The sequence below is a fragment of the Podarcis erhardii genome (genome assembly GCF_964252035.2).
Source record: "Podarcis erhardii genome assembly, chromosome: 2".
Classification (NCBI taxonomy): domain Eukaryota; kingdom Metazoa; phylum Chordata; class Lepidosauria; order Squamata; family Lacertidae; genus Podarcis; species Podarcis erhardii.
Window position 1 is genome coordinate 50,438,005 of NC_138498.1, and position 27,124 is coordinate 50,465,128.

General features: G+C 39.8%; 1 protein-coding gene across 11 annotated transcripts in view; it reads left to right on the forward strand.

Moving 5' to 3' along the window:
• Positions 1 to 27,124, forward strand: part of KCNIP1 (potassium voltage-gated channel interacting protein 1) — a 573,342-nt gene that overhangs the window by 280,060 nt on the left and 266,158 nt on the right. The window lies entirely within an intron of this gene.

Below are 27,124 nucleotides of genomic sequence, written 5' to 3' on the forward strand. Positions count from 1 at the left end.
TCTAGCTAATTCTAATGTATGTATTCACAGTCAAATAGGAGTGATAGACATTTGTTATATAATAGAGTTGAAAATTATACTTCATAATGCCTATTGTTAGAGCATTAGATGCAGTTATTTGATTTGGATAAAAATGCTATGTTCTTTCCCAAGCATCATATTAATAAGTTACTCAGCAAAAATCAATGTAGCCAAAGCTTGTTAAGTAGTGGAGAACATAGGCTGACCCTTATGATTCATTCAGCTCTTCCAAATCTTTTATAATTACATTCATGATTTAATCTTTGGAATTTCAATGTTGTATGCTAGAGGGCATGATATGACAAAGTTGTCAGAAAATAGATGAAACAACCAGTTACTTTTTAAGAACACCTAAGCAGATGATCTCTTTCAGAATTTAAATCCTGGCCAAGAGTGATGAAAGGAAGGAAATCTAAGGGCCAAAGTACATGCTATGTTAAAAGCTGCAAGTGTATTTGGGGAACATGTAATATCTCAGAATTTCTTTTTTAATACTACAGTAATTTGCAGCTGCAGTCCTGTGCACACATACTCAAGAGAGCAAGAGCCATTGAACACAGCTGAGTTTACTTCTGAGTAAGCATACATAGTGTTGCTCTTTAAATGATTTTGTGCCCTTTTGGAGCTGCCTAGGGCATTAACAGTAGGGATGCGGGTGGCGCTGTGGGTTAAACCACAGAGCCTAGGATTTGCCGATCAGAAGGTTGGTGGTTCGAATCCCTGCGACAGGGTGAGCTCCTGTTGTTCGGTCCCTGCTCCTGCCAACCTAGCTGTTCGAAAGCACAAAGTGCAAGTAGATAAATAGGTACCGCTCCAGCGACGGGAAGGTAAACGGCGTTTCCATGCGCTCCTCTGGTTCACCAGAATTGGCTTAGTCATGCTGGCCACATGACCTGGAAGCTGTACAGCGGCTCCCTTGGCCAGTAAAGTGAGATGAGCACCGCAACCCCAGAGTCGGCCACAACTGGACTTAATGGTCAGGGGTCCCTTTACCTTTAGGGCATTAACATGGGATCTTGATTCTCCAGGACAGAAGTGCCAACAGGATATTCTGGGCCCAGTACACTTTTTGTACATTGGGCCCTTCACCTCATTCACAAAATAGGTCATAAAATTTTTCATAAAATTTGCATATATGTTGTGCCATTTTCAAATATGTGTCCTATTTTGTGGTCTGGAAACAAACCTGGGGCTACACACAAATGATAAGACATCTGAAGCTTTCTCCAAAAGCATGTTTCCTTAATAGAAAAGGCTTAACCTATTGGATCTCTGCATGCCACGCAGCTGTTAAAAGGCCAAGAACCTTGTTCTCCTCCAGTGCCAACCCTAAACTATGCAAAGAACTCAATTTTTCTGTTATAAGGCCGGTGATGTAGAATATTCAATATTATCTTAGGGTGGCAATACTGCACTGTACAAGACCAGGTATATTATTTCAGAAAGTGCACGTGTTTTTAAAAAGTTTTAAAGTTTATAGCAACTAAAATTCAGATACCCAAGCATTTCAGGGTCAAAACTCCTCCATTAGGAGCTGAAAATGCTGGCAAATTTCTTGGACTTCAGAAAACATTATTCTGTAAACCTGAACTCAAAACAGCTTAAAAGAAACGATACAGCTGTAAAATAACATTTCTTTCTTTCTTTCTGAATCTTTGCAATGAATAATTTTATCCAGGTCATACTGCCACAACATGATTGTTTATTACTAGCAACATTCTGCATTAGATTTGGCCACAAATGAGCCGATGTGCCATCTATGGGGGAGGCCGAGGGGCTGAGACCCCCCCCCCAATATTATGCAGATGGACAGGGCCTGTTGAGCCTTCCCACAGCTGTGACGGGCTCTGTAGGGCCCTCCCGCAGCAGCAGCGGGGCCCCTCAGGACTTTTAAAGGGCGCACTGGGCCCTATCAGGCCTTATCACATGCAAGCATTGCCCCCCACCCCACCCCAGTGTTGGGTGGAACCCAGCACGCCTGCAAGTGAGAGAGGCTCATGGTCAGTCAATGAGTCTCATGGATAATTAAGGATCTAAACAAGGGTCAAAGCAGTCCCAAGACTGTAGCCACTGTACAGTGGCCTTGCTCAATGTGTTGCCCTCCAAATGTTTGGACTACAACTTCCATTATCCCCAAATATTGACCATGCTAACTAGGGTTGATGGTGACTGTAACCTGAAGTGTTCGGAGGGCATCAGAGAGGGGAAGACTACACTATACCAATCTAGCACCATAAAACTGTGCACAGGAAACTCTGCACATGCATTAAGCTTTAGGGTCATTACTCCCACCCAGCAATCTCACAGACATGCTGCTTTTAAAACCTGGCTGCCATTACAAATACAGAGTCCCATGTTCAGGCAAATGCCTCTGTGCACACCTGAGGCTTTTCTGCTTCCAACTATAGTTGCCTGTGAATGGATCAGAATCCTCTGGCCTCCTAGAGAATAGCAGATTGTCTGCTAAAGAGCTCTGCCATGTCATCTTGACATGACACTGCTGCAATTGCTTCTTGAAAGAATGCTGCTGAAAGCATCCTCAGGTTAACCCAGCAACTGCCAATGTAACCAGTTTCCAAAAGTGTTCCTGTAGTACCATTGTGGTAATGGAAAATGAAAATTTCTGTATGTATATAGATGAGTCTGCAATAGTAAAAACTGATATCATATCTGAATATTTCACATTCTCACCCCTTAACTATAAGTGGACATTTCTTTAACTTTTCATTCTGCTTAGGAGATAATAAACTCCATGTGCCTACAGTTAAACATATGAAAATAGAACTACATTGAAAACTGAGTTTTTCCTCACCGAATCCTCTTTTCATCTTTCTCTTCTTTTTATAAATAAAAATTTTAATTAATAAAAATGGGAATTATTTTGTTGTGATGTTTTCAGTGTTTGTCAGATCTTGGAAGAGGGTTAATTAATATGGTATTCAGATGAAATCAACTTGGAGCAATAGTTTGTTACTTGTTCTGTTCTGTAAAGACCTAAAACAAATAACCACCTGTTGTGATGGATTTCAGAATCAGAGGCAGTGTGCCTCTGAAGATCAAGTGCTGAGGAACAACAGTCAAGAGAGGGCAATTGCATTCATGTCTTGCTTCTGGGCTTCCAAGAGGCATTTGGATTGGATAGGCCTTTTGTCTTAAAATAACATGGTCTCTTCCTCTTCCTTTTCCTCCTCAGAAACCTTTGATTGATAAAATACTGATTTACCTTTTAAGGACTTAAGCCTCAAGCTGGGACTTTAGCCAGATTCAAACAGGGGTTGTGTATCCAATAGCTATGTAGAATTTGGGATTGCAGTAGCTGAAGGTTTTCTTCTAAAACATTTCCTTTGAAGTGACTGTTAAAGGTAGACGAATCTTGTCACTCTTTGGACTTGTGGATTCAGCCTATAGTCAAAACACCAAACTCTGCCCAGAGGAGAAAACTTCAGAAAAGTAGCCTATTAATAAGCCATAGTTAGCTGTTGTCTCAAGAATCCTTGCCCCTTATTCATGCAACATCGAGACTCTCTCGCTCCAGCAACTGCACCATGTGATCGACCAATGGTTCCCAGTTAGCTAAGTACTACAGACCCCCTGTTTTTCAAAAGCCGAGCCATGGACTCCCTACTTTTGAAAGTTTTTATATCTCTATGGTAGTTTTTGTTATGTGAATGGAGCCACAGACTCCCTGGACCACCAATTGGGAACCATTGCGATACACCAACTTGTCCACAGCCTTGGTTTCACTCACCTCAAATAGGTTCTGATGCTGTCTGTTTGCAAGCTGGAAGTGTATTAATACACAATCATGGTTTTGAGACTGGGAGTCCTAAACTGTGCACAATGATACACTGGAAGGGAAGGGCTTGGCAGTGCAACCCTGCTTCTTCTTCTTCTTCTTCTTCTAATAATAATAATAATAATAATAATAATAATAATAATAATAATAATTTATTATTTGTACCCCGCCCGCCCATCTGGCTGGGTTTCCCCAGCCACTCTGGGCGGCTTCCACAGAAACCAAAAATACACTAAAATACCACACATTAAAAACTTCCTTCTCACTTGTTTGTGTGCACAAGAGAGCTTCTTTGCACATAATAGAACAGAGGAAAGGCTGTAGCACAGTGGCAAAGCACCAGCTTTTCATGCAGAAGACTGCCATTTCAGTCCCTAGTATCTCCAGGAGAGCTGGGAGACCCCTCATCTGAAACCCTGGAGATCTGCTGCCAGCTATTGTAGACAATACCGAGCTCGATGGACCTTCATATATGGCAGCTTACTATATTCCTAAGATTTGGGGGGTTGGGGTTTCACAGGAGAAAACTGAACACTGGAATAGGGTTTAAATAGACTTGTATGCTTCGCAAGTGGAAGCTTTGTTCATGCGAAATCATAAAATGGAAGGGCAGATAAACTGGAATAAATCATGATCCAAATATGTGATATGTCCTTGTGAGTTAATGACCAATTGATCTTTGTATCATAAAATCTTACAAACTGAAATGGGAAAATTCTTGCCATCGCCACCAGCAAGCCACTTTTAATGTTTTAAGAACTGAGATGGATACAGACTAATTGTTCTATTTTACTCAGTAATAGTCTCAGGGCAAAGTCCTTTCCAACTGGCTCTTAGCTCAGGAAACACAAAGCTGGATCTCTCGCTTCTCCTCTCTTAATTAGGAAAACCTAGCACTTAACATCGCCATTAGTACTTCCTACCCCCACACAAACATACACTCAAGAAGTATATGGCTCACAGGGAAATGCTACGTTTTCCAGATGGCTGATCATCCAGAGAGGACGAGCTGTTCCAGCTTCAGCTTGTTCCCCTCTAATCAGGTTTAAGAATGACCAGGCTCCACCACACCTAACCTGACAAAGAGAGTTAATATGTTTTTCTACTTTAGATAGCAAAACCCTACTTTTACAGGAGGAGAAAACGTGCTCACCTCAACTGTATAAGATGAGGAGGAAGATCAATATAAATGCCTTTAATTAAAAGCCTATTTGGCTGACGATCTCAGTGTCTTTCAGAGTGCCTTTCCTTATATGAAACTACTTGGAACCTTAGATCTTCATCTGAGGTTTTCTTGCAGGTGCCCCCATTGAGGGAGGGTGGTACCAAGGGAGAAGGCCTTTTCAGTTGTGCCACCCCATTCTGCCCAGTGATGTCTGCCTGGTGCCATAATTAGCATTCTTTCAGTGCCAGGTAAAAACTTATTTCTGCTATTGGGCATTAAAGTGATCAGGCATTTATGATGTTGGTACAGTGGTACCTCGTGTTACAGACGCTTCAGGTTACAGACACTTCAGGTTACAGACTCCACTAACCCAGAAATAGTACCTCGGGTTAAGAACTTTGTTTCAGGATGAGAACAGAAATCGTGCAGCAGCAGTGGGAGGCCCCATTAGCTAAAGTGGGGCTTCAGGTTAAGAACAGTTTCAGGTTAAGAACAGACCTCCAGAACAAATTAAGTTCTTAAGTCGAGGTACCACTGTATATCTATTGTTGGTGTGACTTTTATTGTAATGCATGGCTTTTTTCTGATTTTGTGCTACACTTGACCATCTTTACCATCTTAAAATTTTGTTGAGTCACTTGGTAACTCCGATATGGTGACTAATAAATTGAATACTACTACTACTACGCCTCCCTCCCCAAGTTTTCAGGTGCATTTTAAACCTGACCAATTCTTTTTATCAGAGAATTCTATCAGCAGATGGGCTTCCTTTCCTCTTACAGCTTTCTTGACATTTTTACTTTTGAAAGTTTCTTTGAGGACAGGATGCTCACAATAGTACTATTTTACTAATAGTACTATTTTGCTGAAAAAGATATGCTTATTTATATGTTTTATTTTGGCAGCACTGATTTTGTTTACAGTTTTCAAGCTCTTTTGTTTCCTCTGATTTTTGAGAGATAGGTACTGTTTGTCAGTGCATTGCCTCAATTAATATTGCTCACCCCTGCTATAATTCAGATTCGTTATTGTAATTTAAACTTATTTAAATTTTCTCCACCTGCCAGAGTGCAAATGGGAGATCTGGTTGTTCCATGAACAGCATTTGAATTGTCAACATTGGGAGCAGTACAATGAGGGTGATAACAATCTTCCACCTTCCATTCAGCCTTGGGATATTTTAGCATCTCATTACAATGCAAAAAGCATTTCAAATGAAGTGGAAGGGTAACATTAATAGGAACTCAGCTATAATTGAACAACAGGCAAAACAAATCACATAAGTATCAGATTTGCATTCAGTCTTTACTGCTTTTTTTAAAAACAAACAAACAAACAAACAAACAAACAAAAACCCTGTTAGCAACATTTCCAGACTACAGGTATGACTGTAATTCATTTTCAGAGTTACACTGTTCTAGTAGTAATCTGAATTTTGGGATGGGGTGGTCTTGCCATGGATCTTTCTTTCTTGTCAGAAGACAGAAAATTCTAAAATTTTGTTCAATCTGTTTCTTTTGGACTTAGTAAAATCATCATTATGTAATTTTATCAAATGAGCTTGACTTGGGAAATGTATGTTGTACAAATGGACCTCACATTACAAAATGCTGTATTTTCCACTCTGGAGTGTACTACTGAAGGGAACATGGGAGTTTGTATCACTGTAACTGCTACCAAACAGTACTCATGCTAATTTGGTTATTTTATAGCCTTGGGTATTCCATTGTAATTATAATTTCTTCTAGAGCGATGAAAAGTGGAAAACTAATGAGCATTGGAATTAAAAAGAAAGAAAGATTCATTATAATATAACTCTGAGAAATAAGTACAATTAAAAGTGAAGATCATAATAAACATCTTTTCTTTGCCTTCCCTGGAAACTAGTAGGCATTTTGAATCAGGAAATATTCTCGCACTACTGAAATGGCCACTGACTGGAGGACAAAGAATGCAAGATATATTTTTGTTTTCTCTCCCCCCCCCCATATCTCATAATTCAACAATTGTAGGGCAAGATGGAAATTCAGTGGTTAAGATTTTTTTTTGTTATTTGTTTACCAAGTTGAGTTCAACCACCATGCATTGCTTCATTTTAGAGTACCAAATTCAGATATTAAATTGCGTATAAGCAACACCATTTTGGATATATCTACAGCCACCTTTGTTAAAAGTGAAAATAGAGAGAGCCATAGAACACCATTGTGGTATGTGTTTAACATTCATTCATTATTTTCAATGGCTGTTCTAAAGAGCATCACCATGTTTATATCTACATGTACTTCTGCTGAAACAGTGCTTACATATATTTTACAACTGGAAAATCCAAGGCACAGCACACCATGTGATTTGCCAACTAGAATAGCAACCCAGCAGGTGACATAGCCCTTGTTCCCCTTTTCTGCAGAATAAAGCACTGGAAATCAGTTGCAATCTGAAAGAATACCATAGTAGTGCTGAAGATCTTCAATTGCATACTTGGAGATCATTCTCTTAATGGCAAAGTGAGGCACAGGGAGACTAACAGATAATGCAAAATAGAATTGTGATGTAGTCCCAAAAAGTCTTAAATATTCTCTGAAGGTCACTACTTACATTTCCTCTAAGTCGGGCATCCACAAACTCGACCCTCCAGATGTTTTGGGACTAAAATTCCCATCATCTCTGACCACTGGGGATGATGGGAGTTGTAGCCCCAAAACATCTGGAGGGCCGAATCTGGGGGTGATAGCCTTTACTTCCATCAATTTATCTAATCCATAGATTCCATAGTTTATCTATGCGCTATGTGTGGCCTTTTTATGTAAACTCCAGGGTGTATGTAAGCAAAAATAATCACATGATCAACCCCCCAGGAAAACAAATCTGGTAATGGACTGCACACTTTTGGCCATGTGCATTAGCTTTTATGTTCACAGAATATACTTGATGTTCCATCCCAGTAAAGGCAGTGGGGACAGTACAGGTACACTGGGTAGGCAAAAAGGTCAGATGGCAACTAATGGCTCTCCATGCAATGGAGGATAGGTTGAACATACTTACAGAGTAATATCTGATTTGCTGGTGGATACTAGAAGTGTTAGGAAAAACAGAGTGAAGATAAAGCTGCATGGAAAGGAAAATCCTATCACACTTCCAGTTGGCTTATGACTGATCTTGTTCAGGTCCTTTAGACAGAGAGAACTTGAAAAATAATCTTGAACAGTGTGCCCTTGTACTCAGTGTAGATGTTCTAAATCAATAAAATAACCCATGCTAATTGTTATAGTATGGAACTCTTCCTAGGAAGTGCAAAAAATGATAGATTTGATCCTTTGTAGGAACATAGTAGGAACGTTAGAAAGCTTTACCGTGGTTTGATCTTGCCTTATAGACTGGACAGCACGAGGCAACAGTATCTTCAATTGTTCAATGAGTTATTTGGAATGATTGGTTGCTTTCTTTTATTTGAAATATTAATTTTGTTACTATTTTTTTAAAAAATCAGTCTGAAAACTGTTTCTGTTGCTCCCCAGATCCTTTCAGTTGTGAATTTCTTGCCCTTATTTGTAAAGTTCAGTTGCTTAAATAAATAAAAATTTTTTGATTTAGAACATGGCCATGAAATTGTCTTGTGGCAGAGAGTGATATATCACTGTCTGTTTTAATCAATGAAAATCTACTCTGGTTAACATCTCTTCTACCATATACCCCAGCTTCATTGTAAATTTTCAAAGAGCATTTTATTTTTATTGAACTTTATAATTTTCACACACAAAATACTGCAAACACATTGGATTCCATTGGTAAGATGGGTACTTTCAATGAAATTTAGTATAGAGGCTCATTATTAGGAAGAGAGAAAAGGAAGCTGCTTTATTCCTTGTCAGACTCTTTTTCCATCTAGACTAGTTTTTTCATCTGACTAGGGATGGTTTTCCAGGGTTTCAGGCAGTAGCATAACTAGGGTTTTTGCCACCTGGGTGGTCACTGAGTTTGCCGCCCCTCTCGCTGTTCCTCATCCAGGAGCCCCACTGGCTTGCCATGGTCCTCTTCTCCCCTTCGACTATCCTTCCCTTCTTTCCCCCTCTCTCACTTGCAGTGAGGCCTGTCCCCTCATGGGGGGCGGGGAGGCTCAGCCTCATCTCATTTTGGTAGGGGGACCTGATGTTCCCTCAGCCATAGGGAGTTGGTGCCTATGGATGGTGTGGTCAGATAAGGGCTGCCATCTTAAACTTTCCTGAGTCTAGGTAAGTAATGAACTGAGTAGCAGACCCTGAATCACAAAAGGTCACTGGCTGCTCATGCACAAGTTCCTTCGGGAGAGCCTTTCCACCTCCACACTCTCCCTCCCCGCCTCCTTTCCTGCCAGCCAACATGACACCCCCCCTTCCCCGCCTCTGGCCCTTTAACCAAACAATAGAACTATAACCGGAGCCCTCCTCGTGGCACCACCAGTGAGTGGCTCACCATCTCAGCTCCTCCCCGCTTTCCTCCTCTCTTCAGCCAGCAGCCTGGGGCAGCCCATCACCCCCATTCCCCCCTTTCCTCCACCACTGGTTTCAGGCAGAAATCTTCCTCATCACCTCCTATCTAGAAATGCCAAGGATTGACTGAGGACATTTTGCATGCAAACCACATACTCTGTCTCTGAGGCTTTTATATTTTAGGGAAGAAGTAAGTAGGAGTTACATATTTTTCCCTTCCTCCCCCAAAGATGGATATGCTTTTAAGCCCTTTTCTCTAAGACCAATAGGCTTGGTTTACATCCAGTTGTTTTGATTTCTTACTTTGCAGAAATGGAAAATCAAAATTTCATCTGGTTGTGCAACTTTGGGTTCTCATTTGCTAGCAAAATGAATGGATAATATACTAGTGCAGAGGCAACCTATTATAATTTGGAGTCACTGAGCATCCATTTTTAGATAGTGTTCCTGAGCATGGCATTCAGTCAGTCTTCCAAGTAAACATGTGTTGGGTTGGACAAACTACCAGGGGGTGGGGTGGGGGAGATGAGACTAAAGTAGAACTGTCTCTTTGCCAAATGGCAAAAGAAACCCCATTGAAATCCTGAGCCTGCAGTGGTTTTAAAGTCCCAGTCTGGAAGCTGGGCTTCACTCAAGCATGTTCCACACTTCCTGTTATATTTCTTGGAAGGTAAGAAGATGCTGAGTTACCACCTGGATTGTTGCTGTTCCTCACTTGTGGGAAACCTGTCAGCCCCTGGGGTGAAAGGAGTTTGCCCTTATTATTCTAATGCTCCTTTCTTTTGTGTATTGTGTTGAAGTAAATGTCCAGTTGCTGGTATGCTGGTGTTTGAGCCACCTAGTCAAAATCAGTTTCCAGGTTTTCTGCATGGCGGCTCATGGGAAAGTGAGTTAAATCTCTTTCCTAATGTATGAATCTGATCCTTAGATGAGCCATGGTTACAGGTAATGGTACTGATGCACCCAAATCAACATAACTGAAAGAAGACTCAGATCCCATTGAACTGAATGCCCTTTAGCAGGTCTTACTTTTCCTGGATTCACAGACATTATGTACAGTGTTAGCAGTTGCAAAGATGATGAGTGCTGAGATATCAATAAAATTGTATTGCAGCTTAAATTATATATATTTAATTAGCAATCACAATGTAAAATTATTCTAAAGTCATAAAACAAGATGAAGCTGGCACTGGTTAATTCAAGGAACCCCTAATATAAATGTTCAGCCTTGATTCATTACCTTTGACAATGACTGCTAAATTAGCTAACTTTTACTGTCTCAACATTATATTACCAAACTGTGGAACCAGAAGCAATATCACTGTAAATTCAAGTTAGGTATAATTTTGTTAAAGGGGGACTGAAAATGTACAACTTTCAGGACTAGGGGCAGCATTTGGATTTGATGAAAACTATTATAACTGGATTGAAAATGTAAGACTATTTTTTACCAGTTGAAATAATTATGACTACTAATTTGTTAAAGTACATTTTAATATACTTACCAAAACCATGGACTATAAGAAATTGGGAACAAACAGTAGGGAACAGAGTATACCTTTATTGTGATATACTGAATGATCACTGATGTTTCCAGAATGGCTGGCTGTTGAAAATTCACATGCCCTAATTCAGAGCTTCTTGGCTCCACTGGAGCTCTAATGCATATTCAGAATCCACATCTTCTCTAGAGTTTCCCTGTTTGCAGCAAGAGTTGGAATTGTGCGTATGAAGACATAGTGTGAGTTCAAAGCTGCTGCTATCACAAATGAAGTGAATGTGTAAGTCCATGCTATCCAGGGTCTTTGTTTGTATATATACAGTGTTGGATCTCTGTGATTTAGTGAAAGTTTTGCCTTTAGGGAACCCTTTCGATATCAAGATGTCTATGATTCTTACCAAAGAGTATTAATTCAGTCCTCTAGCTTGCAAAGACTTTCTTCTGGTCCTTCTTTGTTCTGATTTTGCTGTTTCATATTGTTTTGATTGATTTATGGCATTTTATTGTGCTCTACTATATATTTGAGGCATAGGAGCCAACTCCAGGGGGCCATGGGTGTTTGGGCACCCGCAATAATATAATTGTGAGCGCCAGGCACCCACAAAGTCAATGAGCAAAGCCAGCAGGCGGCAGCAGTGCTGCCTCCGAGAGAGAGGCAGCCCACCAGTCTGTGTGGTGCTGCCCCTGAGAGAGAAGCTGTTCAGCTCCACCCTCTGCACCCAACGAGTGTGACATCCATTTCCGGGGGAGGGGCTTGGACATGGAGGCAGAGTCTCTCTGCCTCCGGGTCTGAGTCCCTTCCCACAGAAAAGGGTGCCTCGCTGGCTGCAGAGAGGAGGGGGAAGAGGAACCTCTGCTGCCACCAGCCGCCACATTGCAGTTATGCACTGTCACAAGCACATGCCTGCACATAGTGTGTGTGATGTCACATGCACTATATGAAGGCATGTGTGTGTGATGTCGAACATCCGTCTTATGGAGGCAGGCACCCACAATCCTGAGGGTGAGATGGCACTCCTGATTTGAGGGTTTCATTGTGCTGTTCACCGCTTAAGGGGCATTTGCGCCAAAAAGCAGTATATTAACAGCAGTAATGATAATCATAGTGTGATAAGTTTCCAAGGAACCACAACGTGGCAAACTAATGTGTTGAAGAGCATCTCAGTGGGCAGTATACTCCTGCACAGAGTAATACTTATTTTTATTAAATTATTTTTAAAATAATTTGCATTCTGCTTTTCATTTCATTAAGAAATACCACTAGCAAGCATCATTTGGACTACTTGGCTAATGTGGCCTTGTGCAATTGCTGTCTTGAATTTGCAAAATAAAGAGGTGATATTCAGTACAAAGGAATATTGACCAATCTCTTTCTTCCTTTTGCACACATTGGTGTGAAAGATGTTAGTCTGTGCCAAGTTAGTCCACAACAACATGTTGAGCTAAGGTTGCAGTCCTATGTATACTGACCCTGCTGATTCTTAAAACCTGTATAGGATTGTGATATTAAGTGTATAGCAGCATTGAGAGAAAATGAATGCAGTTGGTATGTTCCCAGTTCCTTGATTTATAATGAGTCTGTAAGGGGATGACAGCTATGACTGATGATGATGCCAGCAGAGTGGAATGGGATGTCAGAAGAAGACAGACTCTGTTTTTAGAATTTGCTAGTTAAGACTGCTAGGTGTGTGTCTCAGGGATGGGGAGGAAGGGAGAAGGAGGAAGCCAGGTGTATAAGTACTGGCTGTCTGAAATTTCTGAGCTCAAAGGGATCCATTTGCTTGCATGTACGATCATTTGTGTACAAATATATGCTTTGCTTCTGTGCTTATAATGCTTTTCTTTTCTGCTGAATTCTTGTTAAAAAATAACTCACTCGGTTCATCCTTCAAGCACAGTCAAAATATTTTATCTTGTACATTACACGGTAACTGAGGTGAGCAGCTAGCTGTTTCAGCTGAGGGATTCCCATATAAATTTCGGACATTTCAACTTCTCAAAATAAAATTCATTCTTACTATAATCACACTACTGGGCCATGACTAGTAAGCCTCCACCTTTGAAATCAGTTGAATTCATTCACTCATTCAATATAACTTTTGCAGTATAATCTCTCTAAACTAAAAGAAAGAAAGAAAGAAAAGGATTTATGCTACATCTTCTATAATTTTATTGCAGTAGACTTCAATACTGGAATTTCCCCTCAGATTAGTTTTATTAGCACAATGGTGAAATTGATATTTCTTTTCCTGTAGCCTACTGTGAATACATTTTGTTTTGAATCAGAAGTTTGAAAGGTTTGACAGTAACAGATTCACAGAAGGGAACAATTTCAGTGAATTGTAACCAAAATTGTCAGGTGGGCTCCCCAAATGTGTTTTGCACACTGCTTTCTTAAAGGCCACTTAAATGAGGAGTGGGAAACCTCAAGCCTATGGGACAAATGTGGCCCCTGAGCTATTTCTATCTGACCCTTGGAATTCTCCCCACACCATATGTCTCACAAACCCTTCTTCACATCCCAAGTATTTTACCTGGATGGAATGTGTCTTTGAACCATGACAATGCTTCTAGCTTGGTACAACCATTGCTTTGCCCAGTTTTACCAGATGGAGGGGGATGGCATTCCTGATAGGCATTCCCCCTACTAGAGACAGGCAGGGTCTTCAACTTGCAACATACTCTGCCTCCAGCAGGGGAAGCTTTGGTCTTTGTGTCTCTCTCTGTGTGTGAGAGAAATGCTTGCTTGAGTGCTTGTTTTCTGTGGGTTTTCCCTTTGTCTAGTCCTCTCCTTCATCCTGTTTGCTAGATTGTCTTTCTGAGTGAGTTTTTTCACTGGGTTCTCCTGTTGACTGCTCCCCCCTTCTTCATTTCTCCTTCATTCTCTTCATCTTCTCTCCCCTGTTGTCTGGGGAAGTGAAGAGTGTAGGAAGGGAAGAGTGTAGGGGGCAGCTGAAATCTGACCTGATGGCCAGGCAGGCACAGGAGGAGCCCACAGGCAACAGGGCCAGGAGCTTGCGTTTCCCGCCCTTTTCTGAAAAAGGCGGGAACACCATTTGGTTTCCACAACTCAGCATATCTTCAGGAAGCCCCAACAGCTCCTAGAGATGTGATTGCTGCACCTGTTATTCTAGTGGCTTTCATGTTCTCTGTGCTCTCTCCCGGCTCTGAGTGGCTGAATTATAACTGCGCCTTTGGGTCCCAGCGCTAATTGGGAGATTTGAGCAGCGGCTGCAGTGTCCTCGGGGTTTTCAAGGGTATATATGCCACAAGGAAAGCAGCTCTGAGTAGGTGCTGCCTTAAAAAAGAAAAGAAAAAAAGAAATCCTGGATTCACAGTGCAACAACTGGAAACCAATCTCAATTTTGGGAGGTCAGACTCCCGGTGTTTGAATGCTGTCAGCTAGCAGCACTAAGACTCTATTATGAAGCAGCAGCTTTCTGCTGGCTGAAGCAATGGCTACTTCTTGAAGACACAGATATTTTAGATTTGGAAGGGTATGATAACAATTTTGGCTGGCATGCATATTTATGGTATGACAAGGCAAAGATCTATAAAGGCTTTAAAAATCATATTGTCAGGAAAGCTTTATATAATGTTTGGAATCGATATAAGGATTTGTTGGAAAATAAAACACCCAGATGGTTGTCACCAATGGAAGCTAGAGCGGTAAAAAAACTTAATATGGATTCAAATTGGCCAAAATATAGTGAAATTATAGAATATGATGGTGAAAAAGTTAAATTACAGAGCTTTGAGAAATTAAAATCCAAAGTTCGAGATTGGTTACATTATTATCAGATAAATGAGACTTTTAAGCAAGATAAGAAACTAGGATTTCAGAAAGAGAGGTCAAAATTGGAAACAGAACTGTTAGAGACCAATACTAAGAATTTGTCTAAAATGTATAACTTGTTGCTGAAATGGAATACACAGGATGAAACAGTTAAATCAGCTATGATTAAATGGGCACAAGACTTAGGTCATGATATTATGTTTGCTGACTGGGAACAGTTATGGACCACAGGCCTTAAATTTACGGCATGTAGTGCCCTGAAAGAAAACATAATGAAAATGATCTATAGGTGGTACATGACTCCAGTCAAGCTTGCAAAGATATACCATTTGCCCAATAATAAATGCTGGAAATGTAACGAATGCGAAGGAACTTTCTATCATCTTTGGTGGACCTGCCCAAAGGTTAAAGCCTACTGGGAAATGATCTATAATGAAATTAAGAAAGTCCTTAAGTGGACATTTGTAAAGAAACCGGAGGCTTTTCTCTTGGGCATGGTCGGCCAATTGGTACCAAAGAAAGATAAGACCTTTTTTATGTATGCAACCACAGCAGCAAGAATTCTCCTGGCAAAGTATTGGAAGATGCAAGAATTACCTACTCTGGAAGAATGGCAGACGAAGGTGACTGAATTTATGGGACTGGCAGAGATGACCGGCAGAATCCGTGATCAGAGGAGAGAGACAGTGGAAGAGGACTGGAAAAAATTTAAACTATATCTTAAGAACTGTTGCAAAATTTCAGACTGATAAAATGTTAAGGGTTAAGAAATAGAGAACTATAGCTGTAAATATTTAAGTTAAGAAAATTTTGAGGGAAATTAATTGAAAAGGAATGAAGGATTGCTAAAAACTTCTGAAACAGGGGTGCAGTGAAGGGGAGGCATGGGGAAGTCATGTATTGTTTATTTGTGTGTTTTTTGTTTTATGAAAATTAATAAAAATTATTTTTTTAAAAAAAAAAAAGAAAGTGGTTGGGGTTTTTTTGAGCCTTCCTTTTGTCATGCTTTAGTGTAAACTTACCACACTGGATCACTTTTGTATAATATTTATTTAATAATAGTGAAATTGTACAGTTTAAGAGATTCCTTTCCTTCTGCTTCGAGGTCTACATTTGGAATCCCCCCTCTATGCTTTTGCTGCTACTATTAATCTGTTCATTTGCATTTTAGTAGTTGAATAAACTAGTTTTATATCTGCTTTTTGTAAGCCACTTTGAGCAACTCTCTATGGAGGGGGAAAGTGATGTGTAGTTTTTTAAAAAAAACTAATTTATTTTTGTTTTACCGCTCTACAGAGGGCCTCTTTTAAGGACGAACATCTGAAAAACAAAGTGGGGAGGGACTACAACTATAAGGATACAATAGAAATGTCTTCCAGCAGACTTTGGATATCTGAAGGTGTCTTCAGAGTTTTCGGTCAGTGGAAGTGGGGTATGGTCGCAGCTTAGTGGTAGAACACATATTTTACATGCAGGAAGGACTCAGGTTCAAACCCCGGCATTTCCAGGTAGTGTTGTCTGAGCTGTTGCCAGGCAGCAGCATAGGCACTCCAGGGCACGATCACCAATAGTCTAACTCAATATAAGGGACCTTCATATGAGGATAGATATAAGAGACCAAGATGTGCATGACTAGGAGCATACATATTGGTCTTCATGCAATCAGTTCTATGAATGCATAGAGGTGAAGTAGATGCAACTGTATATTTGTAGACCTATTTGCCAAAGTTCCCAGTCACATGGATAGAGACCTAGCAACAGACATGACCCTGAATGTGTGCAGGTCAGGAGCGTGAATAGTCGGCGCAATCCTACTTTCTTCACCTCTTTATGCATTCATGATTTTGCGTGCCCAGTCCATCCGCCATGAATGCACAAGAACAGAGAGGTTCAAAATTCACATCTTGCTGCCTCCAAGCCTCACACTCCATCGTAGATTGCATAAACAGCTTCTACTAACTCAAGCAGAAGCTTAAATAAATAAATCCTTAAGCTTGGGAAGAAAATTAGTACAGGATCAAGGAACTATGAATGCCAAGGAACAAGTTATGCATATTATTTTTTTTTTTTAAAAAAAACATTTTACTATGTCCTGTGGCAAAATAAATAATACAGCCTAATTTCATGTACTGCTGCTGGTGAACATAAGTTATGGATGTGTGAGACCTAACAGGGGGCATGCAGAGGACATCACCTCCCACACAACGCTCAGGGAATTAAGAGTATTGACTGTATATAGCTCTACCTTCAAGTAACTATTCAACTCGGTCCAAGACTTGAGTTTGATTTAAAAATCTGCTGTGATGTGTGAACGGCAATTAGGCAGAAGACAAGTGTAACTCACCATAATCACAAAGTAACTTGAAAATGAATTATTTGGGTAGATTGCCAAGGGAAGTTTGACTTTGTTCAAGGCCCACTTGCCAATTTATTTATTTTTGCCCTTTGTGCCACTCTACTGCTGGAAACCTGACTGTGCACATAAAACCTTCCTTCACTCTGATAATTGAAAACCATATTAAGTATCGCAAAGTTCTCCAATCACTTGTTGCAACCCTTAAGTGTCTTATTTAAAACAAAACAAAACCCTTGCTCTGCAGTGCTAGAATAGGCAATCACATATACTGGCATTTAGACTGGAGAATCACTGTGGTACCACTCTGTTTTCCTTCCTGATGAGTTCACCCCACCCCTGCTACCCCATTCTTTCTTATTCTGCTTCTGCATGAAGGTGTAATCTTCTAAGAAAAAAATCCCTACTAAATTTATTTTTCCCACATAAATTTTTACAAGAGGATCGGAGCATGCTGCCTTTTACATTTATTTGCTTAGAACCATTGCTGGGACTTTCATGAAGAGCGGGCTTTAAAATGGGTATCTGGTGAATGTCAGAAACTGGAAACAGAGCCAGACACACTGGAGCTTAGGTACACTTTGTTGCCTGAGTAACTTTCAACTAGAAAATGAAGTCCTTTTTACCCCTTTGTGCCCAGGAGGAACTAATGGCCAGGAAGTTTCTTCCCCGAGAGACTACAGTTATGATGTTCACCACATAGGGCAGTGGTCAGTTTAATCCTGTATACATTGGCATTTACATAATTTCTTTGAAATGTGGACAGTATGTACTCCTTGCCAAAGGAAGCATACATACCCAATTTCATTATGAAAAGGCATATGCAAAAAGAGGCAATCTTTCAAATAGCTTCAAAATTTTTTTTTACATTTTCTCTGTGTTCCCTCCCTCAGTCAATCCTTAGTCAACCATTCCTTTTCAGTGCACCACTTTGAGACAGTTAGGATTTTGGTTGCTGTTCAAAGATTGTCTACCATATTAAGGTGCAGATAGGTAGCCGTGTTGGTCTGCCATAGTCAAAACAAAACAAATTCCTTCCAGTAGCACCTTAAAGACCAACTAAGTCAGTTCTTGGTATGAGCTTTCGTGTGCATGCACACTTCTTCAGATACACATATTAAGGTGGACAGAGTATACATCATATCTGAAATAAGCTAACAAGATATTCCAATAGAACAGCCAATCATATTATTTAAATAAGACTAATTTTCCTGATCTTAATAATACAGTATGTGATCTACTTTAACATCAGGGCTTTTCCTGGCTCTAAGGAAAATTTCATATCACTTCTAAAAGCAATCAGTGCATTCCAGCTAGATTGGGTAAAATCAGCTTAACAGCCATTACAGCTTTACAGCAATCTCAAGTAATTAGACACCCTCAGTACCTCTAATACGTGCAGATAACTCAGCCTGTGTCTAAAGTAGAGGTAGAATGGGACATGTATTACACATGTATTACAAAGTTTCCAATACATAGATTCATGATTTCTGCTCAAGTCCCATAGAGACTGAATAATTGCTTTCATCCATTCTTCATGTTTGGAACCACATGGACACTTAACTATGATGGCCACTTTAAAAATGACTGCATGGTGGATGATGATTATTGTGTATGGCTGGTTGATTTATTTTGTTCTAAACTAATGTTTTTGTTTTGCAACCTGCTTTGGGACCTTATGGTGGTGAGTGAACATGCAAGTGAGGAGTGGTTTGCATCAACAGGGTAAGTCCTTTAAAAGAGGCCCCATGGATACATAGTACACATGTTCCATGGGGCCTCTTTTAAAAGACTCACCCTGTATTATCCATGTTATGGGAGAGAGCCCTATTTGAAATCCAGGAGAGCAACTTCCAGTCTGTGTGGACAATACTGAGCTAGATGGATCAATGGTCTCAGTCAGCATATGGCAGGTCCCTCTGTTCCTATCTTTCTCCTAGTCATTTTCCTCATAAATCTCCACTGCATTTTTATAGCTAATGTTCTGTCAAATGTTCGTCAAATATTTTATACCAATATTTTTCATCCAGTGATGTTTTGTTTTAGCGTTTGACATGCAACTGTTGATATTTCAGAATATTTGATGACATGTAGCAATATTTACCATTTTGCAGGATTTGATAGCTGATGTGGAATAGCATTTTGCACCTGTCATACGACAGACTAACAGATTCCATAAAGTAGAAATTGTTTAAAGTACCAATATTTTGAATTCTTAGGTAGATTTGACATTCAAAATGTAGTAATAGGGAAATTTGGTGAATATCTGTTGTCCTGTTAGATATGATGTTTTGGTCATTTCCTTGCTTGATCTCATTTTATCTCTTATCTACAATAGTTGGTAATAATAATGTTCAACTCTACCTTGGTTTGCAATTAAGCAGCATCTTCCTTGATGGTATCTTTTTTTTTCTTGTTAGCAAGCTGCAGTGAGAATGAGGTCATGGTCTTTTAAAGAGTTTATGCAATTAGATTGTTATGTCAACAAGGGAAAATGGGTTACTTTATATTTTTATTCTTTCAGTAAATTACCATAAAATGATAAAGGAGTGCTAAGCACACATAGGTGTTTGACATCCAAACAAATCTGATTATAGATTAGTCTTCCTCTTTTTAACACAGAACCAAAACAGCTAAATATTTTTCACTGATTTTTGACAGGGTTGCAATGGGCAAACATGGTAGGAGAAAATAAATGTAACAAATGTGGTGGTGGGGGGTTACCAATCTCTGTTTAAAAAATCATCTCTTTGTTCAAAATGTCAGTTGGGCTACAAAGGAGCTCAGGGTGGCAAACAATGAAGTAGCAAAACAATACATTTAAAAAGTCGTATTATAATGGCTGGGTTATGAAGGCCACAAGTCCCTGTTCTTAATGCCTTAATGTCCTCTAATAGGCATTGCACACTGAACATCTTGTGGCCGGGGGCAGTCAGATAGATGACTGTATAATGAAATTATGCAAACAGTGGATAAACATAATATTCATGAGTGATTTTGCAAGCTGTGCACATATTTAGGGTCGTATCATAAAGAAGATGGCAAAACTCAGCACACAAAATGACCTAAAAACTGAGCTATCAATAATTGTGCCAATGTGCAAGTGCTGATGAGGCTCATATGACACAGGAATAGAGTGGGCACAAATGCCAGCAATCCACACACATCCACTGCAATTAAAAAACCAAATCTGATTTCCATTGTTATGGTTCACAATTAGAAATTTAAGGAGGGGGGAGGAAAAGTTATTTCTTAAATGTCCTTTGTATAATTTTAGACATAATTCTTTCTGCAGCCTAGATTCCCTTCTCTTATGTGCAGTTGTTCCACCATATTCAAAATGATACAACCCCCTTTATTCATGCCATAATGATAGGTTATTCCAATTCATTGCAAATCTTCCATAATCACATGCTGTTAAAAATCTTTGAAAATAACATCACTCTCTGCGGAGAGCATAAATTTAACTGAACTTCTGAATATGTTATATGTTTTTTAGATAAATGCAAATGTGCATAGCTGATTCATTTAAATACTAATTCAAGGACATTTGACAAAATAAAGTTGCATTAAAAATTGAAACACAGAAATCACAAGTTTCTTGCATTTTATTTGGAAAAGCCATGAACAGTTGGAGCAGACACTCATATTGGACAGTGTGTATATAAAAAAATCTGTTTGTAGATATTTGTAGGATCTGTTTGTGAAATCTGTTTGTAGGATGTTATGTGGGAATTCAGCACTATGAAGCTCTGGCCAATGCAGGAACTGTTGGAAAAATGCCCTGGGGGTGCCTGCAAGCCCCCAGACTCCGAGCGTCCTCCGGTATGCGCAGCTCTGGAAAAGGCATCTCCCTTCTCTTCCAGTGCGCTTCCTAGTGACATATATCATATGTCACTAGGACATATGGCTTAACACAGCAAGAAGAGTGAGACATCGTAGATCTAATCTACCAGCTCTGAGAGAAAACAGGCACAAGCAAAAGTGAAAGTATATTACAGCAAAAGAAATAAGACTGTCTTCCGTTTCCCACACTCTTCTCAGACAGGCATGTGATTTACAACAATCTCATCTGCAGCATCGGAGGAGTGAAATTGCTAACAGGAACTTGTAGCAAATGACACTATAAGGCTTGAGCTCCACCACTATAAAAATATCAGTGTCATGTTATCTCTGTGATCTAATGTCTGAGCAACAATTTGTCAACAACCTGCCTCACTAATATTTCATTCCAATGAAGCCCCAAGGCTGTCTGATGTCAGAGATGGAAAACTCAAAGTGGTAAAATTAATAAATGAATAAATTGACAATTGTTTTCCATTTCCCAGTACTTCACAGTCTGTCACCTAAGGTGAACTTCGTCCTGCCAAATGCATGGGTGGCCTTGTCATAACCTCTGTCATACTGTTTCCCTTGTGATATTTCCATGCTGTCCCATAAACAAAGATCTCTGGTTTGTGTACATTAGGAATATTAAAAATAAAGCACAAGACCATACAAATAGATCTCAGGGCAGTTCGCACCATAAAAAGACAAGCAAAAACACAAAATACATAATAAAAACAAAAACAAAATAATAACCCCATCGCCCATCCCCTCCCAGAAAACGGATCCAGTTTCTGTTGCAGCTCTTGTTGCTTGAGGTGGTTGTTTTTTTTCTACCCTCTTCCTATCCCTTGTGTCTTTTGCAGTGGCATAGCATGGGGGGTGCAGGGGGGGCCGGCCGCACCGGGCGCAACATCTGGGGTTAGGGCAAATCCACGGGTTAGGGGGCGCAAATCCATGGGTTAGGGGGCGCAAATCCACGGGTTAGGGGGCGCAAATTACTTGCCTTGCCCCGGGTGCTCACAACCCACGCTACGCCACTGGTCTTTTGGGGCCTTCAGCCTTGTTCAAATAGGCTTTGCCTCTTACTTCTACAAAGCAGAATTCAAAGCCTTGCCATAATTTCAAACTGTTCTGTATCTTCTGATTACTCTACAAACAATGGACTGTGTTTCAAGATTGCTTAGATTCTGATTTTGGTAAATTCAGACCAGGTCATCTTTAAATGCCATTTGATTCAAGAGCGGGCTCAAGTGGCTGCAAGACACCAACATGTTCATGCAAAATGGTTCATATTCACAGCAATGAACTGGAAGTACTGCATCCATTATCCTTGATCTGCCTTGCTTTCCCCCTGCCTTGCTCTTGCCTAACTCCAGCCAGCCTTATTTGTTCTCAAGAACCTGTTTCCCAACCTGGCAGTAACTTGGTGAGTCAAAGGGTTATTCTTATAACTTGAAGCAGACTTTTACCCTAGGAAAATTGATTGTCTTATGAGGTTTCAGTTAGCTCATCATGAAGACAGCTCTCTGCCAGTTAATAATGTGAATAAATGTATTGAGCTACTACTCCATAATAGATGCAAGTGAAACCATCAGATTTTATTACTTACTTCCTTGGCAAGAAAACTGGATTCCCAAACGCGATTAATATCTTCATAGCAACAAGTAGGATGCATGAAAAATGTTCAGAATTAGACTTCACTGAAGGAATGAATTTAACACGGGCACATTTATTGCACCAGATCATTAGATATGCCACAATAGAAAACTTCACATTGTGTCTGAAAGTCGTTTCGGGGTATTGAAGCCAGAAATCATTCTATTGTGTAAAATTCACTAATAGTCTAATTACCAGCACCTGGTGAATCGTTCGTATCAGATATTTTGGAATAACCTCCCATTTTGATTGAAGAAACCATGCAATCCATTTCTATTGAGGCAATGACGATACCTCCATATTCATTCCAAGGCACTGTGTGAAGGAAGGTTCATTACAAAGCAGAATGCAATCATCCCATTTGAAAAGGCATGTCAGCCTTCCAGAGAGACGGCAGTGCAAAGTGGCAGGCAACTGAATTTGATATTTGACAGCCGTGAAAGAATATTAACAAAGTGATTATTGGGCACTGAAATAGAGATATTCATCTACCTCAATGAAATCTTGAAAATCTGGCTGCTCTTAATCTTAAATGAATTAGGCATCCATTTCTCCTGTTGGCTTTAGAAATCTCAAACAATTGTTCTTTATTTGTTAAACCATGAATGGACCTCAGTGAGAGAGCTGTTTCTCAGCTTTCTCTAGGGTATCGTTAAAGGGTTGTGAGCAGTATCTAAGTCGTTCAGCACAGCTATGGATGGAATATTCTGAAAATCTCAATGTTGAGTTTTATTGACATGGATTTATTTTCTAATATTTTAGTTACATATATCTGGTTATTTTCTGTTGTTTTATTGTTGTGCTCCTGCTTTGGGACCAACTGGTGAAGGGTGGGTTTGAAATATTGAAAAGAAGCAAACACACCAATGTATCATGCCTTAGCACATCCATGGTAAACACAGGTTACTGTGTGTCAGGTGGAAGCTAACCATGTTATGCATGTGGCCAATGGAAATTCCATACTGTCTTCCCCAGTGGAAAGGGGAATCCTCCCACACATTTGCATCTGAGCATATATGTCAGGAAGCAGAAGATTAGTAAAGTAGCTTACTGTCCCGATCCATAGTTACCTCAATCACTAAGAAAAAGCAGCAGTCTGAGTGAGATGCTGGGAGGCAGGTCCAGGAGTGCCTCAGTTGCTTTTGTGCTTCAGTGCAGTAAGGACTCTGAACAGGGACAAGGGTGCTGGGCCGGAATTCAGCAGCAATAGATTCAGGACCACAGACAGTGTTCCTGCAGCTGAGAGCAGCCCAAAGGAAAGAGGATTGATTGTGCAATTTGGCACGGGAGCACTGGATCCCAACGTAAGTAGGTCATATTTCAACATTCTGTTTCGACTTGAACATGCAAGACCAGTGGTGCTGGAATTACTGCATTTGGTGGCAGATATGGCAGGGCACTTGCACCTCTACTCCATACAATAAAAGCCAGCGTTTTTGAGAAATGGAGTCACCTGGCCAGCACACTGTTTTAACTTACCAAGCTGAAAATGTCAGTCTCCAATGGCCTGCCCAAGCTCTGGGGCTATGATTATTTCCCCAAAAGTAACCAGTGCAGCCAGAAGTATTAATTAATCCTCAGATAGAACATTCTGACTTAGATTAGTTGAGAATGTTATTTCAACAAGAAATAACACTTCAGAACTTCAGTTCTGAATTGAATACAAAAGTAAATGTCAAGACAATCCTTGCAGGCCGAGATAATGCATTCTCAAATCATATCAAGCGGGGGGGGGGGGACAGCATGCTACTTAGTGTTTTGTTTCATTTCTAAATATCAGACACAGTAATATTTTTAAAGATAAAGGTTATAGAATAAAATTATTACTTTGTTGTTACATGTCTCCTGTTGATTACTTCAGCCAAAACCAGGCATATTGCATGCCCACATGGAAATGGAATGAAGAGATTCCCACCTCTTAATTTCTTAACCAGTAATTGCCATTCTTACTATTCAAATGATCCTTAACACATGTGCACATTACAAAAATTGTTAAAGAAAAATATATATTTAAAATCCGGTATAATTATTATATATGCAAACACCACAGTAATAAATTCTTAGTAAGCCAAATCCTGTACAGTACAACCTCTACTTGCGATCATAATCCATTCTGGAGGCCCGTCCACTGGGCGAAACCAGACGCTAGTGGAGGTGCTGTTGTGTGTGTGTGTGCATTCGGTGGCAGCATGCTTCTGCACATGCGTAGAGTCGACCGCCGCTTGTGCGCATGGGCAGATGGCAGAAGCCGCTTCCATGCATGCGCAAATCATGGCAAACCCGGTGTTTACTTCCAGGTTTGCTGTGGTCGCAACTTAGAACGTCCGCGAGAAGAGGTGGATGTAAGTCAAGGTTCCACTGTATTGTATATTTCAACGTTAGCTGAACAAGTTTTGACACAAAGGTCTTCATCAGCAGCTCAATATAACATAAGCATAGTGAAAGCTATAAAGAATATAAATATTTTAAGGTCAGCACTTCTAGAAGAAAAAATAAATCATATATTGAAAAGGCAACATACTAATACTGATCAATATGCTTTGACTCATAGATATAAAACTTTAGAGGAGGAAGGCAAAATGATTACTCCAAATCTCCATTATAAATAACTGTGCTATATATGCTGACAGTTTTCGATAACCATTAATTAAAATTACTATAACATCTACCAGAAGTCACTTGTGCTTTTTTGCCTCCAGGTGTGGACAAACTTAGCCGACACTTAATTAATTAATTAGCAACAACAACAATTTTATTATTTATACCCACTCATCTGACTGGGTTTCCCCAGCCACTCTGGGCGGCTTACATAAATTGATATCCTAACTTTCTTCCTAAGGAAGCCAAGGGTGGCAAATACTTCAGTAATAAAAATACATTCACAAATAAAAATATTTTAAAATATTTTAAAACTGTTAAGAAACCCTAAAAGCAGTAAAACACCTGAAGCAAATTTAGGAACAAATTATAATAAAAAAAACGTGTCTGGATAGTCTTGCTGATACAGACGTTTTCAGCACTTTTGCTCTAGTGTAGTTTGCAGACTGAAGCAGTTGTAGTGAATGTAGATCAAAGAAAGCAAACTCATCCTATGTTGTCAGACAAAGCAAGGTGCTAACTCTCATATGGCTCCTTTGCTTATTAGCTAATCCCCTCAGGGAAGCACTCTTCAGGCAGTCTCTCCCCCCCCCCCCCGCCCCCCAGTAGAACTAGCAAAACAGGAAGGAATTCTCTAAATGAAATGGAATGAGATGTGATGAATTTACAGAAATGTTTCAGCTGAAATAGACACTCTGCTTCCCACAGCTGTACTTGCAGTCTTACTGTACCTGCCTTTATGTTCACAGGTTCTCATTTTTACTTTTCTTCTAGGGTGCTTCTAGATGAGAGGCTTAGTGCTCAGATTTTGCTGGTTTTATTGCTATCGGGTTTTTAATTATCCTTCTACACTGCCTGACCGATTTCCACTTATTTTTGTTCAAACTGTCTGTGAGAGCCAGAACATGTGCAAGATTTGAGCTGTAGCCTTTCTCATCCACTCAGAAAACTCTCTCTGGACCCACTTTTATATACAAAAAAGTGCATGTTTTAAGAGATGGGAGAACGGAGGGATGTTTGACACATTGGCTTACTTCATCAGAAAACTCATACAAAAGTTGCACTTCCTGAAGCTGAAAATACATCCCCAGAAATGGTAGTAAATGGTAGTAAAATTTGCACTCAAATTCTGGGACTGTCTATTACATTGTCTGAAAGCTTAAAAGAGAGAGAGAAGATAAAAATTAAGAAACAATAAACTGCTGCCTGGAAGCACCTCTAGTGATCCCAATATTAATGAGATTGTAGAAACAGTGCAGCACAAATTACACCTTTGTATTCCAGTTGAAACACCCCTTCACATATTTAAGAATATAAAAAGAGCTCTGGCTAATGCCCCATCTAGACTAGCATCCTGTTCTCTCAGTGGCCAACCAGATCCCGGTGGGAAACTCACAAGCAGCACCTGAACACTCTCCCTTCCTTGCAGTTTCCATTACTGCCTCCAACTGTAGAGGTAGAGGACAACCATTATGCTAGCAGCCATTGAAAGCCTTCTCCATGAATTTATCTAATCCTTTTTAAAAAGCCATTTCAATGGATGGCTTTTAAAGCCATGTAATACTTATTTTATCTACTACAGAATTAACAAATTCCTTTAACTCAACAGTTAATACATACGGTGCGATAGGTGGAAGGAAAACCGTCTGTGGTTTTATTAAATAAGCCCTTATCAGGTACTGAACCAAATGTGATTAGTACTGAATAGGAACCTGAAATCATCTCATCAATAATTTTTGCAAAAAACAGACACATTATTGTAATCTCTCCAAAGTTCTATCTTTTGAGAATATGGCAATTTTTTTCTATATGTGTCTTGTATTAAATCTGTCATAAGCAAAATAAATAAACAAACAAATAATTGAGAACATTTTGGTTTCCTTAAAGTCATCAGTATTAATATTAGGACCTTTCATTCTTCATTACTACAACTGCTGCTCCAAA